General features: G+C 47.6%; 1 protein-coding gene across 1 annotated transcript in view; it reads left to right on the forward strand.

Annotated features, from left to right (window-relative positions):
* The window catches only part of LOC145337677 (tau-tubulin kinase 1-like), a 145,552-nt gene that overhangs the window by 8,218 nt on the left and 117,120 nt on the right, over window positions 1-20,214 (forward strand). The window lies entirely within an intron of this gene.

Raw genomic sequence — 20,214 nt, forward strand, 5'->3', positions numbered from 1 at the left:
GGGGTTATGGGGATTGGGGGCCTGGGTAGGATTGTTGTCAGTGCAGACTTGATGGGTTGAATGGCCTCCTTCTGGACTGTAGGGATTCTATGATGATTCTTTGTCAAAGGCCTTTGACAATCTAAATAAATCACATCCACTGGTTTCCTTTATCTAACTTCCTTGTTACTTCCTTAAAGAACTCTAACAGATTAGTCAGACACGACCTTCCCTTGACTAAGCCCTGCTGACTTAGCCCTACTTTATCAAGCACGTCCAGGTACTCTGCAATCTCATCTCTAATAACAGACTCTAAAATCCTGCCAATGACCGAAGTCAGGTTAACCGGCCTATAATTTCCCGTCTGCTGCCTCCCTCCCTTCTTAAACAGCAGTGTTACATTAGCTATTTTCCAATCCTCTGATACTCTCCCTGCCTCCAGTGATTCCTGAAAGATCACCATCAATGCCTCTGGTAGCTCTTTTAAAACCCTGGGGTGTAGTCCATCCGGTCCAGGGGATTTATCCACCTTCAGGCCTTTGTTTCTCCAGAACCTTCTCCTAGTGGCCACTAGACTCAGCTGTGCCCCCTGACTTTCCATCCCACATCTGGCACTCTGACATCCCACTGGTGTCTTCCACTGTGAAGACTGATGCAAAGTAAGTATTCAGTTCCTCTGCTGTCCCTGTTGGATACTGCTCATCGCAGCCTTCCATTCAGAAAAGTACTCTTCTACTGCTACCCTCTTTCTTCTATTGCCAAGCCAATTCTGTATCCACCTTGCCAACTCTCCTCTGATCCTGTGTGACTTCACCTTCTGCACCAGTCTGCCATGAGGGACCTTGTCACAGGCTTTACTGAAGTCCATGTAGACAACACCCACTGCCGTACCCTCATCTTTGTCACTTCCTCAAAAAACTCCATCAAGTTTGAGACAGGACCTCTCCTTCACAAAACCATGCTGTCTCACTAATAAGTCCATTTGTTTCCCAATGTGAATAAATACTGCCCCTAGGAATCTTTTCCAATAATTTCCCTACCACTGACGTAAGGCCCACTGGTCTGTAATTTCCTAGATTATCCCTGCTGCCCTTGTTAAACAATTGGAACAACATTGGCTATCCTCCAGCCCTTTAAAAAAGATAGAACAGTACAGACCCTTTGGCCCTCAATTTTATGCCGAGCTTTGTCCAAGCTATCCCACTCCCTATCATTCTGGTGTGCTCCATGTGCCTATCCAATAACCACTTGAAAGTTCCTAAAGTGTCCGACTCCACTATCACAGCAGGCAGTCCATTCCAGACCGCAACCACACTTTGAGTGAAGAATCTACCTCGCACACCCCTCCTATACCTCCCACCATGAACCTTATAGTTATGCCCCCTAGTAACAGCTACATCCACCCAAGGAAATAGTCTCTGCACGTCCACTCTATCTATCCCTCTCACCATCTTATAAACCTCTAAGTTGCCTCCCATCTTCCTCCACTCCAAAGAGAAAAGCCCCAGCTCCCTCAACCTTTCCGCATAAGACCTACCCTCCAAACCAGGCAGCATCCTGGTAAATCTCCTCTGCACTCTCTCCAGTGCTTCCACATCCTTCTTATAGTGAGGTGACCAGAACTGAACACAATATTCCAAATGTAGTCTCACCAAGGTCCTGTATAATTGCAGCATAACCCCACGGCTCTTAAACTCAAACCCCCTGTTAATAAACGCTAACACACTATCAGCCTCCTTCAAGGCTCTATCCACTTGAGTGGCAACCTTCAGAGATCTGTGGATATGAACCCCAAGATCGCTCTGTTCCTCCACATTCCTCAGAACCCTGCCATTGACCCTGTAATCCACATTCAAGTTTGTCTGACCAAAATGAATCACCTCACACTTATCAGGATTAAACTCCATCTGCCACTTTTCAGCCCAGCTCTGCATCCTATCAATGTCTCTTCGCAGCCTACAAGAGCCCTTCACCTCATCCACTACTCCACCAATCTTGGTGTCATCAGCAAATTTACTAACCCACCCTTCAGCCCCCTCTTCCAAGTCATTAATAAAAGTCATAAAAAGCAGAGGACCCAGCACTGACCCCTGTGGTACACCGCTGGTCACTGGTCTCCTGTCTGAAAATTTTCCTTCCACCACCACCCTGTGTCTTCTATGAGATATGGTGTGGAGATGCCAGTGTTGGACTGGGGTAAACACAGTAAGAAGTCTCTCAATGCCAGGTTAAAGTCCAACAAGTTTATTTGATAGTAAACTCACTAGCTTTTGGTGTTTGCCCCTTCATCCCACCCACCTGACAAAGGGGCAAAACCCGAAAGCTAGTGGGTTTACTATCAAATAAACTTGTTGGACTTTAACCTGGACGACTTTCTGTGAGATAGCCAGTAACTTGTCCTTTTGGCCAAATTTCCTTCTATCCCACACCTCCTTACTTCATGAGCCTTCCATGGGGAACCTTATCAAACGCCTTACTAAAATCCATGTATACGACATCAGCTGCTCTACCTTCATCTACAAAGAACAAAGGACAACCCAGCAGAGGAAACAGGCCCTTCGGCCCACCAAGCCCACGCCGTCCCTTCAACAAAGCATTTTCCTACACCTACCCTGCCCTGTGTGTATGTGAGTGGAACCCCTAATGTAGCCAGATTCAGGGGAGAATAGTGTCAATTTGGTACACCAGTCAGCCTAAGAGCACATCTTTGGGGTGTGGGAGGAAACTGGAGCACCCGGAGGAAACCCACACAACCACAGGGAGAATGCGCAAACTCCCACAAACACAGGCCCAAATCCATGTATCTGCACAGCTAGCAGTGATAGTCACTGAGCTGTTGTGGTGCCCGTCTACTGGTCCAGGATTAAGCATACACAACGACACGAAGTACGAGGCCACTCTCGGAACCTCCAAGAGCAGCCCACGCACGACCCACCGTGTGCATGCCCCTCATTTGACAGTAAGGTGGACTGACACCTGTGGATTAAAAAAGACAAAACATTAACATGTAATACTACATTTCCAGTGTCGTCCCGAGGCTCTGACCCTATTTAATACCGTCTACTATAACCCTCCATCCCTGTTTTGCTCGTGTCTATCTAAGTAAACCTTAAACAAGTCCAACGTGCCTGCCTCCACCACCTTACTCCATACCCCCACGACCCTCTGCGTGAAAAACCTTCCTCTCGTATCCAAATTATACTTCTCCCCCCTCACCCTTAGATCGTGACTGCTCGTAATTGTCCCCAATCTAGGGAAAAGCCTACCACTGTTGACTATCTATTCCCTTCATTATTTTATACACCTCTATCAGATCCCCCCCTTAATCTCTGTCTTTCTAAGGAGAAGAGCCCCAGTTTCTCCAACCTTTCCTCCTAACTCAGTCCTTCTATGCCAGGCAACATCCTGGTAAACCTCCTCTGCACCCTCTCCAGGGTCTCCACTTCCTTCCGGTAGTAACACTTAATTACCTCCTCAAAGAATTAAATCAAATTTGTGAGGCAAGACTTGCCCTTCTCGAATCTGACTATCCCAGATTAAGCTGCATCTTTCCAAATGGTCATAAATCCTGTCTGTCAGCACCTTTTCCATTAACTTACCAACCACCAAAGTAAGACTAACTGGCCTATAATTATCAGACCATTCCTATTTCCTTTCTTGAAGAGAGGAACAACATTCGCCACTCTCCAGTCCTCCCCATGGTAAACACAGTAAGTCTCACAACACTTTTTTTTAAAGTTAAATGCCACTAGCTTTCAGAACTGGCTGTTCCTTTGTCAGGTGGGTGGGAGTTCTGATCACAAACAGGGCATATAAAGAGACAAACTCAATTTACATGAATAATGATTGCAATGCGAGTCTTTACAGCTAATCAAGTCTTAAAGGTACAGACGATGTGAGTGGAGAGAGCTTTAAGCACAAGTTGAAAAGATGTGTATTAGAACATAGAACATTACAGCGCAGTACAGGCCCTTCAGCCCTCGATGTTGCGCTGACCAGTGGAACCAATCTAATGACTCTCTAACCTAAACTATTCCAATGTTATCCATATGCCTATCCACTGACCATTTGAACGCCCTTAAAGTTGGCGAGTCCACAACAGCTGCAGGCAGGGCATTCCACACCCTTACTACCCTCTGAGTAAAGAACCTACCTCTGACATCCGTCCTATAATTACCACCCCTCAATTTAAAGCTATGTCCCCTTGTGTTAGCCATCACCATCCGAGGTAAAAGGCTCTCACTGTCCATCCTATCTAATCCTCTGATCATCTTGCATGCCTCAATTAAGTCACCTCGTAACCACCTTTGCTCTAATGAAAATAACCTCAAGTCCCTCAGCCTTTCCTCATAAGACCTTCCCACCATACCAGGCAACATCCTGGTAAACCTCCTCTGCACCCTTTCTAATGCCTCCACACCTTTCTTATAATGCGGCGACCAGAACTGTACGCAATACTCCAAGTGCGGCCGCACTAGAGTTTTGTACAGTTGCAACATGATCTCACGGCTCCGAAATTCAATCCCTCTACAAATAAAAGCTATTGTTTCCAGACAGGAAAGTTAATGAGATTTTGCAAGTCCAAGCAAGTCGTGGGGATTACAGATAGTGTGACATGAACCCAAGATGCTAGTTGAGGCCGTCCTCGTGTGTGGAACCTGGCTGTCAGTCTCGGCTCAGCAACTCTGCGCTGTTGTCTGTTGTGAAGGCCGCATTGAAGAATGCTTACTCGAAGACCAGAGGCCGAATGCCCGTGACCGGTGTTGTGAGACTTCTTACTGTGTTTACCCAGTCCAACGCCGGCATCTGTACATCATGACTATCCCTGTGGACAGTGAGGACCCAAAGATCAAAGCCAAAGGCTCTGCAATCTCATCCCTTGCCTCCCAAGGAATCCTAGGATGTATCCCATCTGGCCCAAAGGACTTGTCGACCCTCAGGTTTTTCAAAATTGCTAATACATCTTCCCTCAGAACATCTATCTCCTCCAGCCTGTCAGCCTGTATCACACTCTCATTGTCAAAAACATGGTTGCTCTCCTTGGTAAACACTGAAGAAAAGTATTCATTCAACACCTCACTTATCTCTGACTCCATGAGCAGGTTCCCACTACTATCCTTGACTGGCCCGAACCTCACCCTGGTCAATCTTTTATTTCTCACAGAAGAGTAAAAAGCCTTGGGGTTTTCTTTGATCTGACCTGCCAAGGACTTCTCATGGCCCCTCCTAGCTCTCCTAAGCCCTTTTTTTTTAACTCATTCCTAGCTACCTTGTAACACACAAGCGACCCAACTGAACCTTGTTTTTTCATCCTTACATACGCTTCCTTTTTGCTCTTGACAAGACATTCAATCTCCTTTTGTGAACCATGGTTCCCTCACTTGGCCATTTCCTCCCTGCGTGACAGGGACTTACCTATCAAGGGCACACAGTTCCTTGAACAAGCTCCACTTTTCATTTGCCTGACAGTTTTTGTTCCCATCTTGTGCCCCCTAATTCTTGCCTAATTGCATGACCTTGTTACCCAGGGTTCCGGATACTTGTCACACTTATCCTTCATACTCACAGGTACATTCCAGTCCTGATTTCCAATCAACTCACATTTGAAAGACTCCCACATGACGAATGCTGAATTACCCTCAAACAGTCTCCCCCAATCTACACTCTCCAGATCCTGCCTAATGTTGTTGTAGTCTTCACCCAATTTAACATAGGCTGGGCGAATGGGCCAGGAAATGGCAAATGGAATTTAATGTTGGCAAGTGTGAGGTGGTCCACTTTGGTAGGAAGAATGGTAGGAAGGACTATTACTTACGTGGCAAAAAACTGCAGCAGGCGACGGTGCAGAGGGACCTCGGGGTCCTTGTGCATGAGTCGCAAAAACCCAGCCTGCAAGTGCAGCAGGTGGTCAGGAAGGCGAATGGGATGCTGGCCTTCATAGCGAGGGGGATTGAATATAAAAGTAGGGAGGTCTTGCTGCAGCTGTATAGGGCATTGGTGAGGCCGCAGCTGGAGTACTGTGTGCAGTTTTGGGCGCCGCACCTGCGCAAGGATATTTTGGCCCTGGAGGGAGTGCAGAGGAGGTTTACTAGGCTGATACCGGAGTTGAGGGGGTTGAGCTATGAGGAGAGGCTGAATAAACTAGGCTTGTACTCGTTAGAGTTTAGAAGAATGAGGGGAGATCTCATTGAGACGTATAAGATGATGAATGGGATGGATAGGATAGAGGTGGAAAGACTCTTCCCGCTCAAAAAAGACAGTAGGACTAGGGGGCACAGCCTCAAGATAAAGGGGGGGCGGTTCAGAACGGAGTTGAGGAGGAACTTCTTCACTCAAAGGGTGGTGAATCTCTGGAATTCTCTGCCCGTTGAAGTGGTGGAGGCTGCCTCGCTAAATATTTTTAAGAAGCGGGTTGATGGGTTTTTGATAAGAGAGGGGATTAAGGGTTATGGGGAGAGGGCGGGAAAGTGGAACTGAGCCACGACAGATCAGCCATGATCTTATTGAATGGCGGGGCAGGCTCGAAGGGCCAGATGGCCTACTCCTGCTCCTATTTCTTATGTTCTTATGTTCTTATGTTCTAACATCTTTGCCCAAGAGCCACTCTTGTCCTTATCCACAAGCACCGTAAAACTCATGGAATTGTGGTCACTTCCCGAAATGCTCTCCGACTGAAACTTTGATCTCCTGGCCGGGCTCGTTCCCCAATGCCAGGTCTCACATGACTCTTTCCTGAATTGGACTATTCACACACTGTTTTAAGAAACCCTGCTGGATGCTTCTTACAAACTCTACTCAAGGGCAGGTCGTGCGTTACGAGCCTAGTTGAGTTCTTCGATAATGTGACTGAACACATTGACGAAGGAAGTGCCGTGGACGTGGTGTACATGGACTTCAGCAAGGCGTTTGATAAGGTCCCCCATGCAAGACTTCTTGAGAAGGTGAGAGGGCATGGGATCCAAGGGCCTTTGGCCTTGTGGATCCAGAACTGGCTTGCCTGCAGAAGGCAGAGAGTGGTTGTGGATGGGTCTTTTTCTGAATGGAGGTCAGTCACCAGTGGAGTGCCCCAGGGATCTGTTCTAGGACCCTTACTGTTTGTCATTTTCATAAATGACCTGGATGAGGAAGTGGAGGGATGGGTAAGTAAGTTCGCTGATGACACGAAGGTCGGTGGTGTTGTGGATGGTCTGGAAGGATGTCAAAAGTTGCAGCAGGACATAAATAGAACATAGAACATTACAGCGCAGAACAGGCCCTTCGGCCCACGATGTTGCGCCGACCAGCTTTTTTAAAAAAAACACTAACCCACTAATCTAAACCAATCCCATTTCGTCCATAAACCTATCCACAGATCTCTTAAACGCCCCCAAACTAGGCGCATTTACAACTGCAGCTGGCAGGGCATTCCAATCCCTCACCACCCTCTGGGTAAAGAACCTACCCCTGACATCAGTCCTATAACTACCCCCCCTTAATTTAAAGTCGTGCCCCCTCGTGCTAGCTTTCTCCATCCTAGGAAAAAGGCTATCACTATCCACCCTGTCTAAACCTCTAATCATCTTATATGTTTCAATAAGATCCCCTCTTAGCCACCTTCTTTCCAGCGAAAACAACCCCAAATCTCTCAGTCTCTCCTCATAGGATCTCCCCTCCATACCAGGCAACATCCTGGTAAACCTCCTCTGCACCCTCTCCAAAGCCTCTACATCCTTCCTGTAATGTGGGGACCAGAACTGCACACAATACTCGGCAAGTGCGGCCGCACCAGAGTTGTGTACAGTTGCATCATGACGCTGCGACTCCTAAATTCAATCCCCCTAGTAATAAACGCCAAGACACCGTATGCCTTCTTAACTACCTTATCTACTTGATTCCCAACTTTCAGGGATCTATGTACACATACACCTAGATCCCTCTGCTCCTCCACACTATTCAAAGTCCTCCCGTTAGCCCTATACTCAACACATCTGTTATTCCTACCGAAATGAATTACCTCTCACTTCTCCACATTAAACTCCATCCGCCACCTCGCGGCCCAGCTCTGCAACCTTTCTAAGTCACCCTGCAAACTATGACACCCTTCCTCACAATCTACCACACCTCCGACTTTGGTGTCATCAGCAAACTTACTAATCCACCCAACTATACCCTCATCCAGATCATTAATAAAAATTACAAACAGCAGTGGCCCCAAAACAGATCCCTGAGGCACACCACTCGTAACCGAACTCCATGATGAATATTTACCATCAACCACCACCCTCTGTCTCCTGTCTGCTAGCCAATTCCTGATCCAATTACCTAGATCACCCCCAATCCCATACATCTGCATTTTCTGCAGAAGCCTACCATGGTGAACCTTATCAAACGCCTTACTAAAATCCATATATACCACGTCAACTGCCTTACCCCTATCCACCTCTTTGGTCACTTTCTGAAAGAACTCGATAAGGTTAGTAAGGCACGACCTACCCGCTACAAAACCATGCTGACTGTCTCTAATCAATTCATTACTCTCCAAATAACTATAAATCCTGTCTCTAATAATCCTTTCCAAAACCTTACCTACCACAGAAGTAAGACTCACCGGTCTATAATTCCCAGGGAAGTCTCTGCTCCCCTTCTTAAACAATGGGACAACATTTGCTGTCCTCCAATCTTCCGGTACTATACCAGAGACCAACGACGACCTGAAGATCAGAGCCAGAGGCTCCGCAATCACCTCTCTTGCCTCCCAGAGAATCCTAGGGTAAATCCCATCCGGACCAGGGGACTTATCTATTTTCAAACCCTCTAGAATATCCAGCACATCCCCCGTATCAATTGCAATACTATCTATTTTACACCCCTGCACCCCAGTGTCCTCCTCAGCTACATTCATGTCCCCTTGTGTGAACACCGAAGAGAAATATTGGTTCAACGCCTCTCCAATCTCCTCCGGTTCCACACACAACTTCCCTCTACTGTCTGTAACTGGCCCTAATCTTGCCCTAACCAACCTTCTGTTCTTGACATACCTGTAAAACGCCTTAGGGTTCTCCTTAATCCTATCAGCCAAAGTCATCTCATGTCCTCTTTTAGCCCTTCTTAACTCCCTCTTCAACTCCCTCCTAGCCAATCTAAAACTTTCTAATGCACTACCTGAGCCCTCAAGCCTCATCCGAACATAAGCCTCCTTTTTCTTCCTAACCAACGAATCAACTTTTTTAGTGCACCACGGTTCCCTGGGCCTACCAAATCCTCCTTGCCTGACAGGGACATACCTATCACAGACCCGCAGTAGCTGCTCCTTGAAAAATCTCCACATCTCAGACGTTCCCAGTCCCTGTAATCTCCTAGTCCAACCAATGCTTCCTAATTCTCTCCTAATAGCCTCATAATTACCCTTCCCCCAGCTGAAACTACTGACCCGAGGTTCATGCCTATCCCTTTCCATCGCTAAGGTGAACGTAATCGAATTGTGGTCACTATCCCCAAAATGCACACCAACTTCCAAGTCTAGCACCTGGTCTGGCTCATTTCCCAGCACCAAATCCAATATAGCCTCACCTCTAGTCGGCCTATCTACATACTGAGTCAAAAAACCTTCCTGCACACTTTGAACAAAAACTGACCCCTCTAACGAGCTAGAGCTATAACAATTCCAATCAACATGAGTAAAGTTAAAGTCCCCCATAACAATTACCCTATTACTTTCACTCCTAACAAGGATCGTCTCCGCAATCCTTTCCTCAACCTCTCTAGAACTTTTAGGAGGTCTATAAAAGACTCCCAACAGGGTGACCTCTCCTCTCCTATTTCTAATCTCCGCCCATACTACCTCAACAGACAAGTCATCATCAAAGTTCCTCTCTGACACTGTGATACAGTCCTTGACCAATAATGCTACCCCTCCCCCCCTTCTACCTCCTTCTCTACTCCGACTAAAGCATTTGTACCCCGGGACCTGCAACATCCATTCCTGACCCTGCTCTATCCAAGTCTCTGAAATGGCCACAACATCAAAGTCCCAGGTACTGATCCACGCTGCAAGTTCATCCACTTTATTGCGAATACTCCTCGCATTAAAGTATACGCATTTCAAACCCTGCTCCGCCCCACCCCCACGATGCCGTGCATTGCAGTCCCCATCTATGCCCCCCTCACTTTCACCCCCTCTACTCAGGATCCCACCCCCACCTCTGAATCAGTTTAAACCACTCCGCATAACCTTCACAAATTTACCCCCCAGGATATTTGTTCCCCTCTGGTTCAGGTGTAGCCCATCCCTCTTATAGAGGTCCCACCTTCCCCAGAACGAGCCCCAATTGCTCAAGTACTTGAACCCCTCCCTCCTGCACCATCCCCTCAGCCACGAGTTCAAACTTTCCCTCTCTCTATTCCTCTCTAAACTATCCCGTGGCACAGGCAAGAGTCCAGAGATAACCACTCTGTCTGACTTGGCCTTTAGCTTCCACCCCAACTCCATGAATCTCTGCTTAATATCCCCTTCCCTTAGCCTCCCTATATCATGCGTCCCCACATGAATTATAACTTGGGGTTGATCTCCCTCTCCCCTGAGAGTCTTGAATATCCTCTCTGATACATCCCGGACCCCAGCCCCTGGTAGGCAACACACCAGCCCTGAGTCCCTATCATTGCTACCGACTCTCCTATCCGTCCCTTTAACGGTGGAGTCCCCAATCACAAGTCCCAATCTTTTGCAACCCCTAACCACCTGAGCTTTTACAATAGGCTCATCCCCAGAGACCTGCTCCCTTTGGCTATCCCCAGTTGAATCCTCCTCAACTGTAGCCTCCAGGACCGAAAACCTATTTTGGAGGGGAACAGCCCCAGGGGATTGTCCCACCACATTCTTCTTTCCCCTCCTCGTGGCAGTGACCCAAGACTGGTTTCTAGGAGTGACTATCTCCTTATAACTCCTATCAATGTCCACCTCTGCCTCCCGAATTATGCGGAGTTCCTCTAACTCCACCTCCAGCTCCTTTACACGCTCCTCCAGAAGCTGCAATCTAACACACTTCCTACAAGTAAACTCACCTGAAACACTACTAGATTCCCTCACCACATACATCCCACAGGAGATGCAGCTTACTGCCTGAACTGCCATCCCTGAAACAATTACCAGCAGAAGAATAAAAAATATAATAAAAAAAAACTTCCCCCCACACTTAATTAGGTTAGAGGAGGTGGGAGGGTGGGATTCTCTACTAGTGTAGAGGATCGGGTATCCTCTCTACACTAATTTATAGGGTTAGTGGCCCGAGAAAAAAAAACTACAACTACCGGCAAGCGTCCTAGTGACGACTTCCGGTTTCTAACTAATTTTAAAAAAAACCGCCGAAACTCGCAACTTTAAAACTATAAATAAAAAGTTAAACAATAAAAACAGAAAAATGTACCTGTTTGCTGCCTCCTCTCACGCCCAAAAATTGCTGCCTCTCGACTCTGCTCCTCAGGAACAATGAGGCCGATACACGGAGGTAGGTGCTTATAAACCCGAGGGAAAAAAAAACTACAAATACCAGCAAGCGTCCTAGTGACGTCCTAGGATGCAGGACTGGGCGGAGAAGTGGCAGATGGACTTCAACGCGGATAAATGTGTAGTCGTCCATTTTGGCAGAACCAATGGGATGAACGAGTACACTATCAAGGGCAGGAGTGTTAGTAGTGTTGAAGAGCAGAAGGATCTTGGGGTCCGGGTCCACAGGACTCTTAAATCGGCCTCGCAGGTGGAGGAGGTGGTCAAGAAGGCGTATGGTGTACTGGCCTTCATTAATTGAGGGATTGAGTTTAGGAGTCGGGAGGTAATGCTGCAACTTTATAAGACCCTTGTCAGGCCTCATTTGGAGTACTGTGCGCAGTTCTGGTCGCCTCACTATAGGAAAGACGTAGAAGCTATTGAAAGGGTACAGAGGAGATTTACAAGGATGTTGCCTGGATTGGGAGGCATGCCTTATGAAGTTAGGTTGAGGGAGCTGGGTCTCTTTTCCCTGGAGAGACGAAGGTTGAGAGGCGACCTGATAGAAGTTTATAAAATGTTGAGAGGAATAGATAGGGTGGATTCCCAGAGGCTATTTCCCCGGGTTGAAATGGTCGCTACGAGAGGACACATTTAAGGTGCGGGGAGGCAAGTACAGAAGTGATGTTAGGGGTAAGTTTTTCACTCAGAGGGTGGTGAGTGAATGGAATCGGCTGCCGTCAGTGGTGGTGGAGGCGAACTCGCTGGGGTCTTTTAAAAGACTTCTGGATGAGTATATGGGGTTTTATGGGATTGGGGGTTATAGATAGGTGTTGATGTGATCGGCGCAACTCGTGGGCCGAAGGGCCTGTTTGTGCTGTAGTGTTCTATGTTCTATCCACCCCCCTAGCACTGAGTGACTCCCAGTCAATATAGAGGAAGTTAAAATCTCCCACCACAACAACAACCCTGTTGTTTTTGCAGCTTTCCAAAATCTGTCTGCATGTCTGTTTTTCTATCTCCCGCTGGCTGTTGGGAGGCCCATAATAAACCCACAACATTGTGACTGCCTCCTTCCCGTTCCTGATACCCATATTGCCCCTCTGCTGAATCTTCCGAGGTGTCCTCCCTCAGTACAGCTGTGATATTGTCCCTAACCTGTAATGTAACTGCCCCACCCCTTTTACATCCCCATCTATCCTGCTTGAAGCACCTAAATCCAGGTATGTTTAGCTGCCAATCCTGTTCTTCTTTCAACCAAGTCTCTGTAACATCATAGTTCCAAGGGTGGCACTTTAGCACAGTGGTTAGCACTGCTGTTTCACAGCTCCAGGGTCCTGGGTTTGATTCCCAGCTCGGGTCACTGTCTGTGGAGTTTGCACATTCTCCTTGTGTCTGCATGGGTTTCCTCCAGGTACTCCGGTTTCCTCCCACAGTCCAAAGATGTGCGGGTTAGGTTGATTGGCCATGCTAAGAAATTGCCCCTTAGTATCCAGGGATGTGTAAGTTAGAGGGATTAGTGGGTATAATATAGAGTAGGGCCTGGGTGGGATTGTGTTCGGTGCAGACTCGATGGGCCGAAGGACCTCTTTCTGCACTGTAGCGTTCTATGATTCTCAGTATTAATCCAAGCTCTAAACTCATCTGTCTTGCCTGTTATACTATTCACGTTGAATAAAATGCTCTTCAGACCACCAGCCCTGCTGTGTTCACCAACTACTCCCTGCCTGTTCTTCCTCTTAATCTTATTGCCTTAGTCTGTAGCTCTCCCTCAGTTATTTCTCTTGCTGATCTACTGCTCTGGTTCCACTGCCCCCCCCCCCACCCCCATCATACTAGTTTAAACCCTCCCAAGTGACTCTAGCAAAATTACCTGCCAGGAACTAGAGAGGTGGTGCGCGACAGACTGGAGGGGCTGATTGTGGACAAGTCCCCAGGACCGGATGGAATGCATCCGAGGGTTCTGAAAGAAATGGCGGAGGTGATAGTGGATGCCTTGGTGGTTATTTTCCAGACGTCGCTGGATTCCGGGGAAGTGCCGGAGGATTGGAAAACGGCTAATGTTACGCCGTTGTTTAAGAAGGGTGCCAGGCAAAAGGCGGGGAATTACAGGCCGGTTAGTTTAACGTCTGTGGTAGGTAAAATGTTAGAATCCGTCATTAAGGAGGAAATTGCGAGGCATCTTGAAGGGAATTGCTTGATAGGGCAGACGCAACACGGTTTCATTAAAGGGAAGTCGTGTCTGACAAATTTACTGGAGTTCTATGAGGATGTGTCTAGGGCGGTGGATAGAGGAGAGCCGGTGGATGTGGTCTTTCTGGATTTTCAGAAGGCGTTTGATAAGGTACCTCACAAGAGGTTACTGCAGAAGGTCAGAGGACATGGAGTTGGGGGTAGGGTGTTAGCGTGGATAGAGGATTGGTTGTCAAATAGGAGGCAGAGAGTGGGGGTCAATGGGTGCTATTCGGATTGGCGGTTGGTGACTAGTGGGGTGCCCCAGGGGTCGGTGCTGGGGCCTCAGCTATTTACCATTTATATAGATGATCTGGAGGAGGGAACCGAGTGTAGGGTGTCGAAATTTGCTGATGACACCAAGCTTGGGGGAAAGGCAAATTGTGCGGAGGGTGTGGAGAGTCTGCAGAAGGATCTAGATAGGCTGGGTGAATGGGCCAGGAAATGGCAAATGGAATTTAATGTTGGCAAGTGTGAGGTGGTCCACTTTGGTAGGAAGAATGGTAGGAAGGACTATTACTTACGTGGCGAAAAACTGCAGCAGGCGACGGTGCAGAGGGACCTCGGGGTCCTTGTGCATGAGTCGCAAAAACCCAGCCTGCAGGTGCAGCAGGTGGTCAGGAAGGCGAATGGGATGCTGGCCTTCATAGCGAGGGGGATTGAATATAAAAGTAGGGAGGTCTTGCTGCAGCTGTATAGGGCATTGGTGAGGCCGCAGCTGGAGTACTGTGTGCAGTTTTGGGCGCCGCACCTGCGCAAGGATATTTTGGCCTTGGAGGGAGTGCAGAGGAGGTTTACTAGGCTGATACCGGAGTTGAGGGGGTTGAGCTATGAGGAGAGGCTGAATAAACTAGGCTTGTACTCGTTAGAGTTTAGAAGAATGAGGGGAGATCTCATTGAGACGTATAAGATGATGAATGGGATGGATAGGATAGAGGTGGAAAGACTCTTCCCGCTCAAAAAAGACAGTAGGACTAGGGGGCACAGCCTCAAGATAAAGGGGGGGCAGTTCAGAACGGAGTTGAGGAGGAACTTCTTCACTCAAAGGGTGGTGAATCTCTGGAATTCTCTGCCCGTTGAAGTGGTGGAGGCTGCCTCGCTAAATATTTTTAAGAAGCGGGTTGATGGGTTTTTGATAAGAGAGGGGATTAAGGGTTATGGGGAGAGGGCGGGAAAGTGGAACTGAGCCACGACAGATCAGCCATGATCTTATTGAATGGCGGGGCAGGCTCGAAGGGCCAGATGGCCTACTCCTGCTCCTATTTCTTATGTTCTTATGTTCTTATGTTCTTATGATACTGGTGCCCCTCCAGTTTAGGTATAACCCATCCTCTTTGTATAGGTCCCACCTGTCCTGGAAGACATCCCAATAATCCAGATATCTGAAACCCATCCTTCTACACCAGCTTTTTAGCCATGTTTAGTTGCACTATCTCATTCCTAGCCCTATTGGCACATGGCACAGGAAGTAACCCTGAGGTGATCTCTCGTGAGAATCCTGAGATTCTCCCTCTCTTGCCTTTGAGTCTCCTTGGCAGGTCTGTCTCTCCGCTCCTCCCGAAGATGAGGACCTCTTTCCCCTGGGTGCCGAATTCCCACTCTGCTCCAAATTCCTGGGCTGAAATCTCATACTGGCTCACTGTCCTATGGTCTCATGACTTCATTGGAGCTCTACAGCTAACTGCTGATGGCATGGTCACAACTGCTGCTAACTCTGCTCCCAGATTTCCTCCAGTATCAGCTTTCTAAAGCTGCTCTCATAAGCCAAAGTAGATGTGAGACTGAGCAGTCAGGGTTACGTGGACATGTTCGCAGCCTGTTCTGAGAAAATCATTCTCTCCTGATATCTCAACACTGTTTTAGTTACTTGCCAGAGTGGCCATTTGGAACATTGTCTTTTCCCTGCACCATCTGATAAATCTTCATCTGATTCTTTCAACCAAGTCTGCAATCTACAGTCTCTGCTCAAATAGTCTCCCTTCAATAATTATTATTGACACTGGGGACCATCTCCTGCACTGTCTCCACAGATTCCCCCCTCATGGTTACGGACACAGTATTCCAAATGAGACCTGACCACAGTCTTGGACCAGGACAGATGAAGCTTGGCTGAATCAGTTCTTTTATGAATACACCTGACCTTGCTTCTAGTTAATAGGTCACGGAATTGCTTGTGTACTCTGAGTTGGATGTAGTGGAATGTCCTAATGTGGGTTCTCCAGCTATACTGTGTTCCCCTGATAGGGGTGTGAGAGTTCCTCCTGCCCATGTACTGACACTGCACCAGTCAACGTAAGCAGTATTTGCCAGTCCTGAATCTAATCGGTTAACACAAGGACAGCCCAGAGGTCAAGCATCCTTTATAAGAACAGTGAATACAGCTCTGTCAGCATCTATCAGCAGAGAAAGAGAGTATTGCGAGTGTGGTTTTGGATGGTACGCATCTATTTATCATTGCAAGTTGGTGGAACAATGTCTCCCAACTCCCACAGGGATTGGAACATTTGGAGAAGGCACCTCACCACCACCTTCAGAGCAGCTGGGGATTGGATCCTCCCAGTGACACCTGTCCATTCCCTCCACTGGCAACACACACATCCCACAAAGCAAAGTTCAACAACCCCAATATTACCCCTGCAACATCCCACTGATATCCAAACTCACCCCGTCCTGCGCTCCAAACACATAAGATCCATTAATCTCCCACCATCTCCTCTGGCAGCATGTTCCAGGCATTCATCACCCTCTGTGTGAAAAACTTGCCCCTTACACCTTTTTTAAACTTTCCTCCTCTCGCTCTCAACTAATGCCTCCAAGTAATTGACCCTTCAACTCTGGTAAAAAGTCTCTGACTATCCACTCTATCCAAGCTTGTCATTATCTTGTACATTATCTTGGAGTTTAATGCAGAGAAGTGTGAGGTAATTCACTTTGGTAGGAATAACAGATGTGTTGAGTATAGGGCTAACGGGAGGACTTTGAATAGTGTGGATGAACAGAGGGATCTAGGTGTATGTGTACATAGATCCCTGAAAGTTGGGAATCAAGTAGATAAGGTTGTTAAGAAGGCATACGGTGTCTTGGCGTTTATTGGTAGGGGGATTGAATTTAGGAGTCGCAGCGTCATGTTGCAACTGTACACAACTCTGGTGCGGCCGCACTTGGAGTACTGTGTGCAGTTCTGGTCCCCACATTACAGGAAGGATGTGGAGGCTTTGGAGAGGGTGCAGAGGAGGTTTACCAGGATGTTGCCTGGTATGGAGGGGAGGTCCTATGAGGAGAGGCTGAGGGATTTGGGGTTGTTTTCGCTAGAAAGAAGGCGGCTAAGAGGGGATCTTATTGAAACATATAAGATGATTAGAGGTTTAGATAGGGTGGATAGTGATAGCCTTTTTCCTCGGATGGAGAAAGCTAGCACAAGGGGGCATGGCTTTAAATTAAGGGGGGGTAGTTATAGGACGGATGTCAGGGGTAGGTTCTTTACCCAGAGGGTGGTGAGGGATTGGAATGCCCTGCCTGCTGCAGTTGTAAATGCGCCTAGTTTGGGGGCGTTTAAGAGATCCGTGGATAGGTTTATGGACGAAAAGTGATTGGTTTAGATTATTGGGTCATTGTTTTTTTTTAACTGGTCAGCGCAACATCGTGGGCCGAAGGGCCTGTTCTGCGCTGTAATGTTCTATGTTCTATGTTCTACCTCTATCCGGTCCTCCCTCAACCTCCGACGCTCCAGTGAAAACAATACCTTATTGAGTTCTTTGAGAAGGTGACCAAAGAGGTGGATAGGGGTAAGGCAGTAGACGTGGTATATATGGATTTTAGTAAGGCGTTTGATAAGGTTCACCATGGTATGCTTCTGCAGAAAATGCAGATGTATGGGATTGGTGGTAATTTAGGTACTTGGATCAGGAATTGGTTAGCAGATAGGAGACAGAGGGTGGTGGTTGATGGTAATTATTCATCATGGAGTTCGGTTACGAGTGGTGTGCCTCAGGGATCTGTTTTGGGGCCACTGCTGTTTGTAATCTTTATTAATGATCTGGATGAGGGTATAGTTGGGTGGTTTAGTAAGTTTGCTGATGACACCAAAGTCGGAGGTGTGGTAGATTGTGAGGAAGGGTGTCGAAGTTTGCAGGGTGACTTGGACAGGTTGCAGAGCTGGGCCGCGAGGTGGCAGATGGAGTTTAATGCGGAGAAGTGTGAGGTAATCCATTTCGGTAGGAATAACAGATGTGTTGAGTATAGGGCTAACGGGAGGACTTTGAATAGAGTGGAGGAGCAGAGGGATCTAGGTGTATGTGTACATAGATCCCTGAAAGTTGGGAATCAAGTAGATAAGGTTGTTAAGAAGGCGTACGGTGTCTTGGCGTTTATTGGTAGGGGGATTGAATTTAGGAGTCGCAGCGTCATGTTGCAACTGTACACAACTCTGGTGCGGCCGCACTTGGAGTACTGTGTGCAGTTCTGGTCCCCACATTACAGGAAGGACGTGGAGGCTTTGGAGAGGGTGCAGAGGAGGTTTACCAGGATGTTGCCTGGTATGCAGGGGAGGTCCTATGAGGAGAGACTGAGGGATTTGGGGTTGTTTTCACTGGAAAGAAGGCGGCTAAGAGGGGATCTTATAGAAACATATAAGATGATTAGAGGTTTAGATAGGGTGGATGGTGATAGCCTGTTTCCTAGGATGGAGAAATCTAGCACGAGGGGGCATGGCTTTAAATTAAGGGGGGGTAGTTATAGGACAGATGTCAGGGGCAGGTTCTTTACCCAGAGGGTGGTGAGGGACTGGAATGCCCTGCCTGCTGCAGTTGTAAATGCGCCTAGTTTGGGGGCGTTTAAGAGATTGGTGGATAGGTTTATGGACAAAAAGGGATTGATTTAGATTAGTGGGTCAATGTTTTTTTTTTAAAAATAAGACTGGTCGGCGCAACATTGTGGGTCGAAGGGCCTGTTCCGCGCTGTAATGTTCTATGTTCTATGTTCTAAGTTTATTCAACCTTTCTTCATAGTCCATATCCTCCAAACCAGGCACCATCCAGGTAAATCTCTTCTGCACCCTTTCCAATGCATCAACATCCTTCCAGTAGTGTGGTGACAGGAGTTGCGATGTCTTGTTGAAGTTGTGTAAGACACTGGTAAGGCCACACTTGGAATACTGTGTACAGTTCTAGTCATCCTATTATAGAAAGGATATTATTAAACCAGAAAGAAAAAAATTACTAGGATGCTACTGGGACTTGATGGATTGACTTATAAGGAGAGGCTGGATAGACTGGGACTTTTTTCTCTGGAGTGTAGGAGGCTGAGGGGTGATCTTATAGAGGTCTATAAAATAATGAGGGGCACAGATCAGCTAGATAGTCAATATCTTTTCCCCAAAGGTAGGGGAGCCTAAAACTAAAGGGCATAGGTTTAAGATGAGAGGGGAGAGATACAAGAGAGCCCAGAAGAGCAATTTTTTCGCACGGGGTGGTGAGTGTCTGGAAGAAGCTGCCAGAGGTAATAGTAGAGGTGAGTACAATTTTGTCTTTTAAAAAGCATTTAGACAGTTCTGTGGGTAAAATGGGTATAAGAACATAAGAAATAGGAGCAGGAGTAGGCCATCTAGCCCTTCGAGCCTGCCCCGCCATTCAATAACATCATGGCTGATCTGAAGTGGATCAGTTCCACTTTCCCGCTTTTTCCCCATAACCCCTAATTCCCTTGCCTACCAAAAACATAGAACATTACAGCGCAGAACAGGCCCTTCGGCCCACAATGTTGCACCGACCAATTAAGAAAAAAGCAATGACCCTCTAACCTAAACCAATCCTTTTCCATCCATAAACCTATCCACGGACCTCTTAAACGCCCCCAAACTAGGTGCATCTACAACTGCAGCAGGCAGGGCATTCCATTCCCCCACCACCCTCTGGGTAAAAACCCATTAACCCGCGTCTTAAATATATTTAGCGAGGTAGCCTCCACCACTTCAACGGGCAGAGAATTCCAGAGATTCACCACCCTTTGAGTGAAGAAGTTCCTCCTCAACTCTGTTCTAAACTGCGCCCCCCCTTGAGGCTGTGCCCTCTAGTCCTGCTGTCCTTTCTGAGCGGGAAGAATCTCTCTACCTCTACCCTATCTATCCCCTTCATTTATCTTATACATCTCTATAAGAACCCCCCTTCATCCTTCTAAACTCCAACGAGTACAGACCCAGTCTATTTAGTCCCTCTTCATAGTCCAACCCCCTCATCTCCGGTATCAGCCTAGCGAACCTCCTCTGCACTCCCTCCGAGGCCAAAATATCCTTGCGCAAGTGCGGCGACCAAAACTGCGCACAGTACTCCAGCTGCGGCCTCACCAGTGCCCTGTACGGTTGCAGCAAGACCTCCCTGCTTTTATATTCTATCCCCCTCGCTATAAAGGCCAGCATTCCATTCGCCTTCTTGATCACCTGCTGCACCTGCAGACTGGGTTTTTGCGACTCATGCACATGGACCCCCAGGTCCCTCTGCACCGTAGCATGCTGCAGCTTTTCGCCTTTTAAATAGTAATCCCTCCTA

The sequence above is a fragment of the Carcharhinus amblyrhynchos genome, unplaced genomic scaffold (genome assembly GCF_965287045.1).
Source record: "Carcharhinus amblyrhynchos unplaced genomic scaffold, sCarAmb.v2.hapA scaffold_58, whole genome shotgun sequence".
NCBI lineage: Eukaryota > Metazoa > Chordata > Chondrichthyes > Carcharhiniformes > Carcharhinidae > Carcharhinus > Carcharhinus amblyrhynchos.